Here is a 14,042-nt window from a genome sequence, read left to right on the forward strand (position 1 = left end):
CTTCTTCTTCTTCTTCTTCTTCTTCTTCTTCTTCTTCTTCTTCTTCTTCTTCTTCTTCTTCTTCTTTCTTCTTCTTCTTCTTCTTTCTTCTTCTTTCTTCTTCTTTCTTCTTCTTTCTTCTTCTTCTTCTTCTTTCTTTCTTCTTTCTTCTTCTTCTTCTTCTTCTTTCTTCTTCTTCTTCTTCTTCTTCTTCTTCTTCTTCTTCTTCTTCTTCTTCTTCTTCTTCTTCTTCTTCTTCTTCACCAGGGGCTGGGGATCTGTCAAGTTCAGTTTCTTAATTTTCCAAAATCAAATTCAGACTATTTATTTATTTATCATTTATTTATTACATTTGTACACCGCTCTGCATCTGAAGATCACAGGACAGTTCACAACATAAAAATGCAAAATGTTTCTTTGTCAATTCTGGGAATAATTTTTATGCTGTGAACCGCCCAGAGATCTTTGGTTGAAGAGTGGTATACTAATTTAATATCAGTTTTAATCTTCAAGGAGGTGGCTGTTTGAGAGTTATAGCAACCTTCTTCAATGGTGCTAGGAACCTGCTTTCAAAGAGGCTTGCTCTCTCCAGATCAGCTGACTGGCGCTGACAAGGAACCCTGTTTGTAAAGGAACAATTCAGAGCACCTTTTAAAATCCTGATTGTTCCTTCCTCATTGTTTCTATACTTTCCCCACACATGACATCATATATGAAATCAGGCATGAGGCAGGTGGGTGTGGTTTGTGGGAAATAGCCTTGTGAGTCAAACCAGGCCCATTGAGTCCCACAGGGCCAGACGTTCCTCAGCCCTGTGGTGTCTAAGGTTGTAGCATTATTCCAGAATACCACAGCTCCATAGTAACACAAATTCTGTATCATGCCACAACTATATAATGTTAACAAAGGGGAATTAATAGCAATAGTTTAGCAATGTGTATTAACCTCATTGCACTGCTCACAAGGAAAAAAAATGGATTGTTGTTGCTGTCATTCCTGTTACAATGTGTTTTCTTTTAAAAACTCTGTTCCAGCTCAAGTGCACACTTTTTGCTTTGAGTTAAACCACCAAGAGCTTGACAGGTAAGAACGAGCAGGTGAGCAGGTGAACTCCTGACCTTTTCTTTCAGTGACCTGAGGAGCTGCAGAAAACAAAACTCAGAACCTGGTGCTCATCTAATTGGAAACCGGCTGAAGAGGCAACCGATATCCAGCAGTCATCACACCAGAGTCAACTAATTAGGTGCATGACTCTATGTCAGGGTAGAAAAAAACAAAAGGCTTGGTCTAGCCCATTTGCCATTCTTGTTCAGTGTAAATTCTCCATGGAAAAACAAACACATAGCCTTCCTTAATGTATCTCCTGGCCTGAGGTTGAAAGCCTTGACCTAACATTGTCTTTGTGACTGGATAGATTAGCAACCTGACTATTGCACCCCCATGAACCATAATCATTAAAAACACAATTCAAAGCTTTGTTTTCCTGAAGCTGCAGGATTTCCTAAATGTTTTGTTTGTATATTTTTATTTGCTTCCTGTTTTTAGGTGTTATTTAATGACATAGCTACATGTTCTGTTGAATGCTGTAGGAATAACAACTCTTTAACTATTTGTTCATTTTAAACCACAAAATGGACTGTTTATGTTCTCGCTGTCCCTCCTGCTGCTCTTCCTTTATCATATATGCTTCTCCAGCATATATATTCTATTCAGTAGGACCTTTATTCTCCTGATCACAGAGGGAGTGGAATCCGTTCAACCTGAGAATCCAAACCCCAGAAGGAGGAACCGTGATGACTTGGCCTCTCATCTTGAGCGATAGGAGCTTCCTAGGTGCCCCACAATCTTGACATGCTTTTGAAGAGAAGCTTGATGCTAGAGTACATGTCACAATCACCAAATGAATCAGTGCCCCCCATGACAAGTTCTCTGCCCCCCCCCCAGTAACATTTTGACATTTATGAGCACTTAAAACCTGAAGTCCACAGGCTGTGAATATCCCTGGTTCCAAAGCACACTAATTTGATTTCATAGAAGGAACGCTGAAGGAAATCGCCATGGGCTACCTGGCACATTGGGAAATGTATTTAGAAATGCCCTGTGAAAGTGTTTCAGAGCTGCAGCATTTCTCTTCTTTCCAGAACTGACAAAGAAACACCAGGGCACTGAGCCTGCAATTTTATTTTCTGAGTTATAATGTGTAAAGAAAACCACAACTTGAGTATTCGTTTGGTCACCTGTAACAAAATAAAAAATAAAAATAAGGTGCTATGCTTGAAGGCCTAATCAAGCTGGTCTGACAAAACCTTTCCTCTGAACACATGTGTGGAGCTTTTTTGCTTCCCATGGCAAGTAACAAAAAAATAGGCTGATGGGAGGAAGAGGTAAGTCATGTCTGGATCGGATGCTGAGAAGTCAGAATTTGAAATAACTGAGAAGTGCCACACAGAATTGGCAGAATTTGGAAGAAGCCTTAGAACAGGCATCCCCAAACTTCGGCCCTCCAGATGTTTTGTACTACAATTCCCATCATCCCTGACCACTGGTCCTGTTAGTGAGGGATCATGGGAGTTGTAGGCCGAAACATCTGGAGGGCCGCAGTTTGGGGATGCCTGCCTTAGAAGGACAAAATGCCTGTTCATGGGCATAGGGAGTTATATATTCAATCTGGATGGTCTGGGTATGTATGTATGTATGTATGTATGTATGTATGTATGTATGCATGCATTTCCTGCTGTTCCCCTACAGTCCCAGGGTGGGTTACACCATTAAAACAACTTGCAATCACATTGACCAATATGGTGGCTAGTGATGATGCCGGTTGAGGATGATGGGAGTTGAAGGACACAGGTTCTCTATCTCTGTACAGAGGCTTTCTATACCAATGGAAGGAGGTGCAGGCAGAAATGGAGCAGTGCTATAGGTACATTTCTGAAGATTAATATTGAGTAATGTCTACTTTTTTACTTATACCACACATTTTTAACTGGTCACCAAAAAAAAAAAAGGGTAAGCATTTCTCACAGACTGAGCAGTTCCCACTATTGATTTTCTGTTGGTATTAAAAAACCAACAAGCCAGAATTTTTTTTTTAAATCGTTCCTAAAAGTGAGGGCTACACAGTGATCATGACAATTATGATAATAAGAAACCAACAGCAGCGGAATAATTAAATCAAGAGAACATATTGTCTTTGTTAATTAGTTGCTGGTTATAAATCCAAAGCTGTGTTTCTATGCATGTTTAAGTGGAAAGAAATCACACATCAAATGAGGGTTTGCTTACAAACATATGCTTATATGTTCAAATAGTTACCCATCACGTTAGTGTGGCAGCACCTACAGTTTGGAACCCTTTGCCCATTGACACTTGGCAGGTGTGTTTATTGTGCTCTTCTCAGTGCCTGCTTGAAACACTTTTGCTTAGACCAACCTGTCTGGACGGGTGGATGCGGACATGTTTTAATCTATTTTACCATTAATTTTAATTATCTTTAAATATTTTTAACCAATTTCAACATTTACTGTTAAACCACCTAGGAGGTTTTATTACAATCAGGCAGCATATAAATTTTAAATAACACATATCAGGTAAGGGCCATCGCTCAGCAGCAGGGCATCTGCTTTAGATGCAGCAGGTCCTGGGTTGACTCCCCAGCGAATCCAGGTAGAGCTGGGAAAGATTCCTGCTTGAAAACCCTGGGAGCTGATCCAGTTAGTGCAGGCATCCCCAAACTGCGGGCCCCCAGATGTTTTGGCCTACAACTCCCATGATCCCTAGCTAACAAACAGGACCAGTGTTTGGGGAAGACGGGAATTGTAGTCCAAAACACCTGGAGGGCCGAAGTTTGGGGATGCCTGAGTTGGTGTATACCAGTGTTTCTAGCTGTTCCCAGACTACAGTTCCCATCATCCTTGATCAGTGGTCTTGCTAGCTAGAGATGACGGGAGTTGTAGTCCAAAAACGAGTTGGAGACCCAAGTTTGGGAAACACTGGTGTAGACATTACTGAGCTAGGAGAACCAATGGATCTGACTCTGTATCAACCAGTTTCCAGTTGCTACAATGAGTGAGATATTCATCCCTTTGGGTGAATCCTTGAGAAAAGAATAGATCTTATATTGTACCAAAAGTAGTGGAGAGATCAGTTCCACATGAGAAGTGAATGACATAAAATTAGCAAGATTAGATGCCAGGGGCTAAATCAACACAATTAGATGGAAGGGACTAAAAGGTCAGTGCATTTCAAAAGGTTGATATTTATGTTGATGCTTTCCTGCTGATGGACATTGAATGTGCTTTTGCTGCTGTCTATTTTTACACTTACATGGTTTTAGTCTGCTGATCCTGCTTTTTCTCGCTCTGATGATTTTTTAGAATTGTTCTGTTTTAGATGATGTTTCTTATTATTTTGTTATTTGTAATGTTATAGATGTTGCAAGGGGAGACTGTGGAAGGCAGTCTTTGTAATGCGACAAATAATAAATAAATAAATAAATAAGGCAACTGGGTGGCAAATACACAGCACAAACATGCCTTTCTGAAGAACAGAATTTGCTAAATTTTAGGAGAGATTGGTTCATTCTCTCTTCTACCTCACCCTTGGCTGCACAGGAGAGAGCATCCACATTCTTCTCAGCTTTGATGTTTTCCCCCTGACAGGCATACTGCCAATAGTTGCTTCTGGCACCACTTGGATAGACACATTGAGATGCTCCTTGCCTGTGCAGCTTCCACACAAACAGTGGAAGAGGCCTACAGAGGTTTTCAGAGCTGTGTGGAAAGACACCTTGGCCCCATCCTGACCTTTTCCAGCATGGCAGATCAGGGGGTTGATTTGCTCTCTTAGACTCCTCTCCATCATTCCATATGGAGCTCTACTCTGCCTCTCTTTTCTCTCTCCTCTATCCGTGAAGTTTATGGTCTAGGTAACACATGGGTGGTTTAATGTTATTAACCCTTTCTATTCTGTATGCTTCAGCAGTGGCATTTCAAGCTGCAAAACCATTTTGTTGCTTCAGAAATCATTTTATGTTGGTGTGTGATCACCTTCTTCCCATAATTTTATTGCTCTCTCTCTCTCTCTCTCTCTCCCTCCCTCCCTCCCTCTCTGCAAAGTTGTGGTTATTGCCAAAGCAGGCAAACTAATACTGTTTCCATATTGGGCAGCTCTATGCTTTCCAAAGTTAGCCAGGTATCATTAGCCAATGCAGTTTTGTCTGTGTGTTCCCAATGGGCTCCAGTCAAGATCCCAAGAGTAGTATTGCTAACACCACCACCCCAAATTAGCTTCTCTGCCACTACAAGTGCAAGACATGTGTTCATGCAAATGTGTACAGGCACGCTAGCAAACGTGACAACAGAAGGGAACACAGAGTTGTGAATCCCAACCAGCCAGAATGTTGTTCTCTCAGCTAGCTTCAGGAATTCAAGGATGTGAAGCTCAAAACAAAACAAAACAACAGAGCTATGTTAAGCATCAGCAATATTTGTCATATTGTATACATGCATGTGCTAGGAACATAATAATTTCCTTCGTATTTCTGACCAAAGACCATCTGTTCCAGTATTGTATTTCAGCTGTAGCTAGATCCAGAGGGAAACTCAGAATGGATACCCCATTTTTTTTTTGTTCTAGCACCTGGTGCCCAGATTTAAGCTGTTAATAGCCATTGACAGGCATTTTCCATGAATGGGTCTAATTCATTTGCTGGGTGTATGTAAGGAAACTGACACTGGGGACAGTGCGGAATCAGAAGTCACGGTGTGTATCTCCCTACCTGTGCAATGCAGGGATGGGGAACCTGAGGCCATGCACTCCTTGTTGGACTACAAGTACCATCATTCCTAACTATTGGAGATGGTGGTTTGTGCTGATGTGAAGTTTAATGTTCCCCATCCCTGATATAATGAAATAGGCTGCTTAGTAGGTGCCTCAATAAGCTTTAATCAGTTAGCAAGTCAGGGACGGACCACCTCCGGGAAGGGCTTTTCCATCTCCCCATCCCTAGAGTGATCTACCATCAACCGTTCTAGTCTGAGTAAATGTTGGTTCCGTACAACTCAATGTGTTTTAAAGTTTCTTGTAAGCTACCTCCTTATAAGTATTGTATGCCAAACAGAATATACTAGTAGGATCTATCATGGTATCAGATCAGATCAGAATGGCAAGGTGGATGCAAACTTTTCTCATGGTGCATACTTTTTTCATAATTATATGAAGCTAGGAATATCATTAAATCTTTCACCATTTAATGAAGGATCTCTTGTTTCAGTAGCTTCAGGAAGCAGCTGCCCATGGGAAAGAGTAATTACTTTTAGTGAACCTACTACTGGTGACCATAGCTGCCAAGTCTCCCGTATTCCCCGGGAAACCCCGTTTTTCCAGCCATTTCCCGCTGCCAGCCCGGATTTTTTAAAAAAACCGTAAATCCCTGGATTCTTACCGGCCCGGGGAGGCTCCTTCTGCACATGTCTGGAGTCTCTGGACATGCGCAGAAGCGATTTCTGGCGCTGCAGCCATTTTGGAAATGGGCAGAGCATGCATAGAAGTGACTTCCGGTGCTGCTCTGCCCAGTTCCAAAATGGCCACAGTGTGACTTCCGGTGCTGCGCCGCTGCCGATCCCAGATTTTTCAATCTGGGAGTTGGCACCTATGCTCGTGACCAGCGAGTGAGTCTATCCAATGGCTAGTTTTTTCCTAGTAACCATGCTGGAACTGGAGGTAACTCTCATGTAACAATGGCTGTCACATAAAGCAAGCTCACCCAGCAATGCCGGGGTTTGGGTCAAGTGACATTTGGCAAACTTAATCAGTGTCTCATTGATTATTTCATCAAGAAAACTTTGCTCACACTGCAGCTAGATTATGATGGATGCACTATGAAAATACTTGTGATGGATTCCAGAGTTTATTGGAGCAAAAACTGACATGAATGCAATATAGGGACCATTTTCAATGCACCTAAATGGCTGTGTGATTTTCAATCATGTCTTGCTCCCACAGCTGTCTCTGTTTAATAATATTAATCATTTCTATAGGACTTTCCAATGTACAAAGTGTTGTACAGTTTTTTTAATCACATTTCTCATTGTCCTGCCCTGAGGAAATATTGGAACCTGGATCTCTCACATCAGAGCTCAATAAACTACCCACCACAACATATAGGGCAACATATAAAAAGTAACAAATGAATGAGTTGAGTACCTAAATTAACCAGTGAGGTCCACATAGCCACCTGTGGGAAGAGGTGTTCTTTATCATGCCACGTGTCCTGGGCAGTAGCTCAGGTCCCAAACTAGAAGAAGAGGATCCTGACAGATCAGAGTGACCAGCATCAAATGCCACAGAAGAGCTAGACCAGAGGGAACGCTGCAGACGCTGCGGCACTGAAACTCCCTTCAACAACTGACACCTAGTCATGTAGTTTAGCCAAGGTTTTAGCATTGTTCAAATGTCCATATAAGCCAGGGCTCCAAGCAAATTTTCCTATCCACCAGCTTACCAATTTAGCATTCTGGCAGTTTAGCAACCCAATGAGGATGCAAATCATTCCTTCAGAATGTTTTGATTTCATTTCTTCTTTTTTTCTTTTGTGAGCTTAGGTTAAGGGTAGAAACCTCCTTGTGTTCAACTGTTAGTACACATCAGGTTCATCATTGCTCAGTACAGTCTCACTCGTCCCCTCGTCATTCCATTCACTCATCAGCAACAGTACATCACAAATCACCACACCTGTCCACAGAAATCAGATTGGATAAGCACAGAGGGAATATAATAATTTGATTTTTCTGAAAAGCATGCCCACTCAGAAGTCCCATTAAGTTCAATGGAGCTTACACCCAGGTAAGTGGGCACAAGACTGCCACCATCAATCCCTTATGCAACTGTATTGAACCAGAAATAAGTGAATAGGTTCTTTATTTTCTTCCCCCTTTCTTTGATACCCTTTTCTCTGACCTTGAGTTTCTTTCTTTAAAGAGATCAACCCAGTTCCCTTTTCATTATAAACTGGGGAAATCAAGCTTGTTTCATGTGGGTTGTTTGTTATTGCATTGATAGTTGAGGCTGCAGAAACAGAGTGGGGTTTATTCTTATTACATGTCTGGTATATTGCTTTGTATAGGAGGTTTCCATACTATCTGGAAGATAATGTCTGTGCGGGGTGGGGATGGAGGACATAGAAAGTTGTTTCACAGCAGCTACACATCAACTTTCTAATCCCAATGTCCATTGGAGAAAGAATTAAACATGTGTAAGTTTTTTTCCAAATTTGTGTCTTTGGGTCTGGACCTCATAACTTTTAAGTAATGGGCCTGGCTGCAAGAATTGGGCAGAAAGAGAATTCCCAGCTCTTTTGCAATCTAATTGTAAACGTAAAGGTAAAGGGACCCCTGACCATTAGGTCCAGTCATGACCGACTCTGGGGTTGCACACTCATCTCGCGTTATTGGCCGAGGGAGCCGGCGTAGAGCTTCCAGGTCATGTGGCCAGCAGGACAAAGCCGCTTCTGGAGAAACCAGAGCAGCACATGGAAATGCCATTTACCTTCCCGCTGTAGCAGTACCTATTTATCTACTTGCACTTTGACATGCTTTCAAACTGCTAGGTTGGCAGGAGCTGGGACCAAGCAATGGGAGCTCACCCCATCGCAGGGATTTGAACCGCCGACCTTCTGATCAGCAAGCCCTAGGCTCTGTGGTTTAACCCACAGCGCCACCTGCGTCCCAGGTAATCCAATTGTAACCCTATGCTAAAATTATGTAATGCAAGGAACATGTTATGTAGGACTGCTGAAGATGCAAACAAAAATAACAGGCAGTCCTTATCATTAGCTAGGATAAGATGGCAGTTTTCTGGTACCATTTAAGGGTAGCAAACTGTCAATTATTTGGCTTGTTATAATAGCATAATAATGTTTTTCCATCACTGGAGGTACTTATGCCCATCTGTTGTCATTTGGATTTTCTGCTTAGGGCGCTGATATATCTGTGACAGGATTTAGTTTAGTTACTAGCCACTATTTAAAACCTGTTTACCTTACAAGGAACCGTATCTGTAGCAAGCAGTAACATAGTGTGGAGTTGTAATTTCTTCATGCTGCTCTTCTTATAATGTAGTAATGATCACTCATTACCAATTTCCAACACAGTTCTGGAGAGGGTCACAGTGAACATTCATACATTTTGCAAAGGCATGGGGTCTAACATGCCGTGTTTTTCTTACCTTGAATATTGATTGCCTTACTGTAATGTATGTTGGAGCCCTAATAAGAAAAAAAAGGGGGGGACGGACTTGGATGGTCTATAGCAGTTTATTAGTAAGGCTGAGAGGAAATAATGAAGCAGAGCAGAAATAATTACAGTTAGCACATATTTAATTGATGTGAGAATGATAGTAACACTGTGAATATTTGGACAGATTTGTTAAAGCGTCTGGCACAATTTCTCAACTCTCCAGTAGGGCTTTAAATAAGACATTTAAATCGAAGCCTGCATTTTTAACCCATTGTAAACAAAGAAAAAAAATGCAGAAGTGGGGAGGAGTCTCAGAAATGTCCCTGTAACACTGCAGCATTTAGAATGCATTTCTTGGATCTTGCCTGTGTCTACTGCATTTGTAAGGATTTCCAAAGTGTATCACCTGTGTCAGCAACATGTAGCCATGAACTGTCAGTAGTGGATGCTGAGAAATTGAGCACAATTTACTAAGAGTGCCTCCAGGCCGTCACTATATTGTGGGAGGAATTCAAGCACACGCCAGAAATTAAGTTTTCTGCAATTAAAGTGGACTAAAGGGCTCTATTACCCTAGCACAACATTTCCTTTTTCAAGGATTTGCACTCAAGTGAGTGACAGGGAAATGCAGTGAAAAGTGTGGGGTGAGCAAATGATTAGTGGGAAGACATATCAACAACCCTCAAGCAAATCAGGACGGATGCTCATTGACATATCACTGCCTCCACAAACAAATCAGAATGAATACTTGATAAAGACCAGGCATAGTTTAATAAGGCACCTTCTGTTTTAACCTTTAAATGTCTGCTGAAAAATTTTCTGTGCCACCAAGCTTATGCAAGCAGTTAAGAGCTTTGGTTTGTTGAAGACCTCTGGTTTTAGAATTTTTAACGTGGTTTTTAATTGTAGATTTGTATGGTTTTTGTAAACCACTTTGATTTTTTTTTAATGACTAGCAGTATATAAGTACTTTTGTATAAATAAATAAGCAAGTTTTGCATAAGCAAATCAGGATGAATGCTAGATAAACAGGTCAACTGAAGGAGTCCTAACGGGAAATCACTCAGGATATTTAGAATATTTTAAATATGCACCTAAAAATGTTAATTATTTAGAGATATACTCATGTGAGGCCTGCAGGTATCTGCTGGGTACACTCTGTGATACGATTTGCTTTGATTTGATGTGTGAATAGGACTCTTCTGTACAAAAAGCAGAAATTTCAAATGCAAGGTAATGTCTATCCTCATAACAACCTGTCTATGCACTGAGGTCATCATTAGAGGCTCTCATCCAGATGCCCTGTCATCTGTGAGTCCACCTTGCACGTTTTTGCTTGTGCATAATACATTGACACGAAGAGTCAGACACGACTAAACGACTAAACAACAAACAAATACATTGACCACAACTGTGTTTCAATATGGGTGTCTTTCTATAACAGAGTTGCGGATATTGTGGAGGCTACATAAACATAATCAAAGTAATGGTAAAAGGTTTCATCTATACACTAACAGGATGATAAAGGTGTCACGTCAGAGAGATAAAGACAACACAAGCAGTGGAAGCAAACTGGGAGGGGGGGACTCCATTCATATTTTTTAAAACATACACAGAACAACTCAGTTTTACAATTTCTCTCTAAAATTCTGGCTAAAATGGCAGTGAGCAAAATATCGTTTGCAAATGAAATACATTTCAGAGTTGTTTAGACGTTTAGTCGTGTCCGACTCTTCGTGACCCCATGGACCAGCACACGCCAGGCACTCCTGTCTTCCACTGCCTCCCGCAGTTTGGCCAGACTACATTTCAGAGTACAAAACAGTAATTCTACATATCTTTCACAGTCTTTGATGAAAGGGATTATACATACATATATATTTCTTCGAAAGTGCTGCATTTATTCCAATGTCCATTTCATGCTAAGGCGACTTTCACCATTATAACATAATTATAGAAGAACAAGAAATCCCTTATTGATGCCAAGATCTCATTTAAGTGTTTACATGTTTCCCAGTTAGATTGCACCTTGTATTTGATCTGGCTTTTGTTGTGGTTACTGATAGTTATCCTATCTCACTAATGCGTTTACTGAAATCTCATTACTGGAAGTGCATTTGTAAGAAAGCTCTGAAAGAAGGCATAAGCCCCTTGATTTGTACAGACAGCAAGTGTGACAAACAACTTAGATAAGCAGCACAAAGGGAAAGATCCAGAAAAAAGAGGTCTAAAACAGGCATCCCCAAACTTGGCCCTCCAGATGTTTTGGACTACAATTCCCATCATCCGTGACCACTGGTCCTGTTAGCTAGGGATGATGAGAGTTGTAGTCCCAAAACATCTGAAGGGCCGCATTTGGGTGCCTGGTCTAAAATGTTATGCACCAAAATGCTTGCATGGAGTAGGATAGCCATTTGCCCTACTTTGCAGAGTACGACCTCCCATTTGCCACAGGACAGTCCTCTGTTTGAAGGGCTAACAAGATCAATTCAAAGGCAAAGCACCCTAAGGAGGAGGATGTTCTTCAGAAGTTGTTCCCTGATAGCTACCTCATGGACAAGAGGCTGAGCAAGCAGTCAATTCACATAGTCACAGTCTTTCTCACAATGGCATATGTATATGTCTATTTAAATTATAGCAATTATTTCTAAATTATCTCCACATCTAAATTAGCATCTGCAGATATTATAAAAAAACGGTGTGCCCTCCTTCATCCCTCATTTTGACAGTGATAAGTGGCCACCTTACTTCTATGCCAGATGGGGAATGGGCTACAATGAACTACCGTACCCCTGAGGATAGGTGAGGAGTTTTGAAGCTGAGATTAAGTTTACTATTTTCATTCCTGGCACAACTATACAGAGCTGCTGTGGTTTTTAAACAATATTTTAATCTTACAGCCAACTACTGATAGCATCAGCATTGGATTACATCTCGTTTGCAAGGAGAAATTATCTCGCTTGCAACAGGCAAAGCTGTTTCAAAGCAAAAACCCTTGCTTATCAAAGTGTTAGTATTCTGCTTTCCTTTCTCACTTGTGTGGTCTCCTCACACACACCCCAAACGGTGAGGTCAGAATTGTGTGAACTTTACATGGTTAATGAACCTTTTACAAAAGCAAATGCAACAAAGCAATCACAAGCTGCTCACAGCTGAAAGCAAAACCATATAAGTGGGAATACCAATAAGTAAGAAATAACCACTTCTCTTTGAAAAGAGGCCAACCATTTCTCTTTGAAAAGCACGCTGGAAATGTTTTGGGAACATTTATTTGTCCTAAAGAAGTAACTATTTTTTTTTTCCTGAAAAGAAGGACTGGAAAAGCTCTGTTGAGAACAGGGATGTTGGAAGGCATCAATTTCCATTCTGCCCTGTTTCTGGGGGGGAAACAAACCCTATCCTATTAACCGGGATCAGGACACTGGAAGAATAAGCAAACATCAGCAATTTCTGCTCCTGTTTCCCCTGGAATTCTCTAACATCCGAAGTTGGGAAGAGAAGCAAGATGCGAGGTTATTAGTTCAGGGGCTTACCCAGGATCAAAATTAGGGGGGGCAAGGGGCGGGAGGGGAGGGGCCACAGTGGGAATGTGGGTGGGGCTACGTTGCCTGCACCGCCCAGCTCTTCCGAGGAGGCGGCCCCAGGCTCCCACTCCCGGTGCAAAGCTCCAGAGGCGCGCGGGGAACGCGAGCCTGTGGCTGCCTCCTCCGCTTACGCTCCCCGCGCGCCTCTGGAGCTTTGCGCCGGGAGCGGGAGCCTGGAGCTGCCACGCTGCGCCCCTCAGCCTTTTGCTTCTGGGGGGGGGCAATTGCCCCCTCCTGCCCCCCTGCCTACGCCCATGTATTAGTTTAAGTCTGTCAGAGACTTCTTTCCTGTGATAAAATGTTCTTTTCTCCAGTCCCAGGGGTAGAACAGAATAAACACTAGTTAGTGGTCAGAAATGGCAAAGGACACAGGAAGTAGTCTGGGGGTTGAGAAGATAATTTCATTTCCCTTTGGACTGGAATGCAGCAATGGCATAAATACCCACATTCCTTAATATCTCCAGTGATGATTCAGCCCAACCAGGTTTGAATGTAGACAATCTTAGTAAACATGTTAACTTTTCTTTTTCAGTTTTTTTAATAGGATTTTCTCATAAACACTCCTCTGAAACTGAAATGGAGTTATTGTTTTTCATCAACCTAAGACAATGGCAGCTCAACGGCAGCTGGATGTTAATATTTCATGTGGTGACTTTCATTCAGACCTGTCTCAACAGCATAATTGCATTTTGTCACCAATGTTGGAAATAACTCTTATTAAACCTGGGGTGATGGCCACAGTCTTTCCACTCTGTGGATCATCCAGAGTGATGTTCCAGAAACATCTGACTTTAAAGTTCAGAATTTAGTATTTAACCTTTCTTCTGTTCCTTTGTTGTTGTTGTTCTTTATTTACTGGGGGGGAGGCTGACTAGCTAAGGATAGACTAATACTGTAGGTTCAGAAGCATTAAGAAATGAGTTGAACCTTTCACCAAAGCATGAAACTGTTTTGACATGCAAAATAAAATATGAGTAATTGGTTTCAACTACTTTGGGGGGGGGGCTTTTTAATTAACACTGGTCCAAGTTTCTTCAAGAAAAAGCTTTAGACAGTCTTCCTCCCCCCCCACAAATGATGCTTCTTATCCTGTTTCTGCAGACTACAAAGAGTCAGACAATTTTGATTTCTGTGACATTACAGGGCTGGGGAAGTGGAGAAAAAGGAGGGAAAGCAGTTGTGGATGTTCATACATTCATGCTGTTTTACTGAGACAAGGTAGAAAATTAACCTTCCCCCCCAT

At 41.6% G+C, this 14,042-nt stretch overlaps 1 long non-coding RNA gene across 1 annotated transcript in view; it reads left to right on the forward strand.

Moving 5' to 3' along the window:
- Positions 1-12,746, forward strand: part of LOC118091501 (uncharacterized) — a 55,027-nt gene extending 42,281 nt beyond the window's left edge. The window contains exon 3 of the long non-coding RNA XR_004693387.2: positions 1,014-12,746. This is a non-coding gene — a long non-coding RNA (uncharacterized LOC118091501). The remainder of the gene's footprint in view (positions 1-1,013) is intronic.
- Positions 12,747-14,042: the final 1,296 nt, after the last annotated feature.

The sequence above is a fragment of the Zootoca vivipara genome, chromosome 1, assembly GCF_963506605.1.
Source record: "Zootoca vivipara chromosome 1, rZooViv1.1, whole genome shotgun sequence".
In the NCBI taxonomy this organism is placed as follows: domain Eukaryota; kingdom Metazoa; phylum Chordata; class Lepidosauria; order Squamata; family Lacertidae; genus Zootoca; species Zootoca vivipara.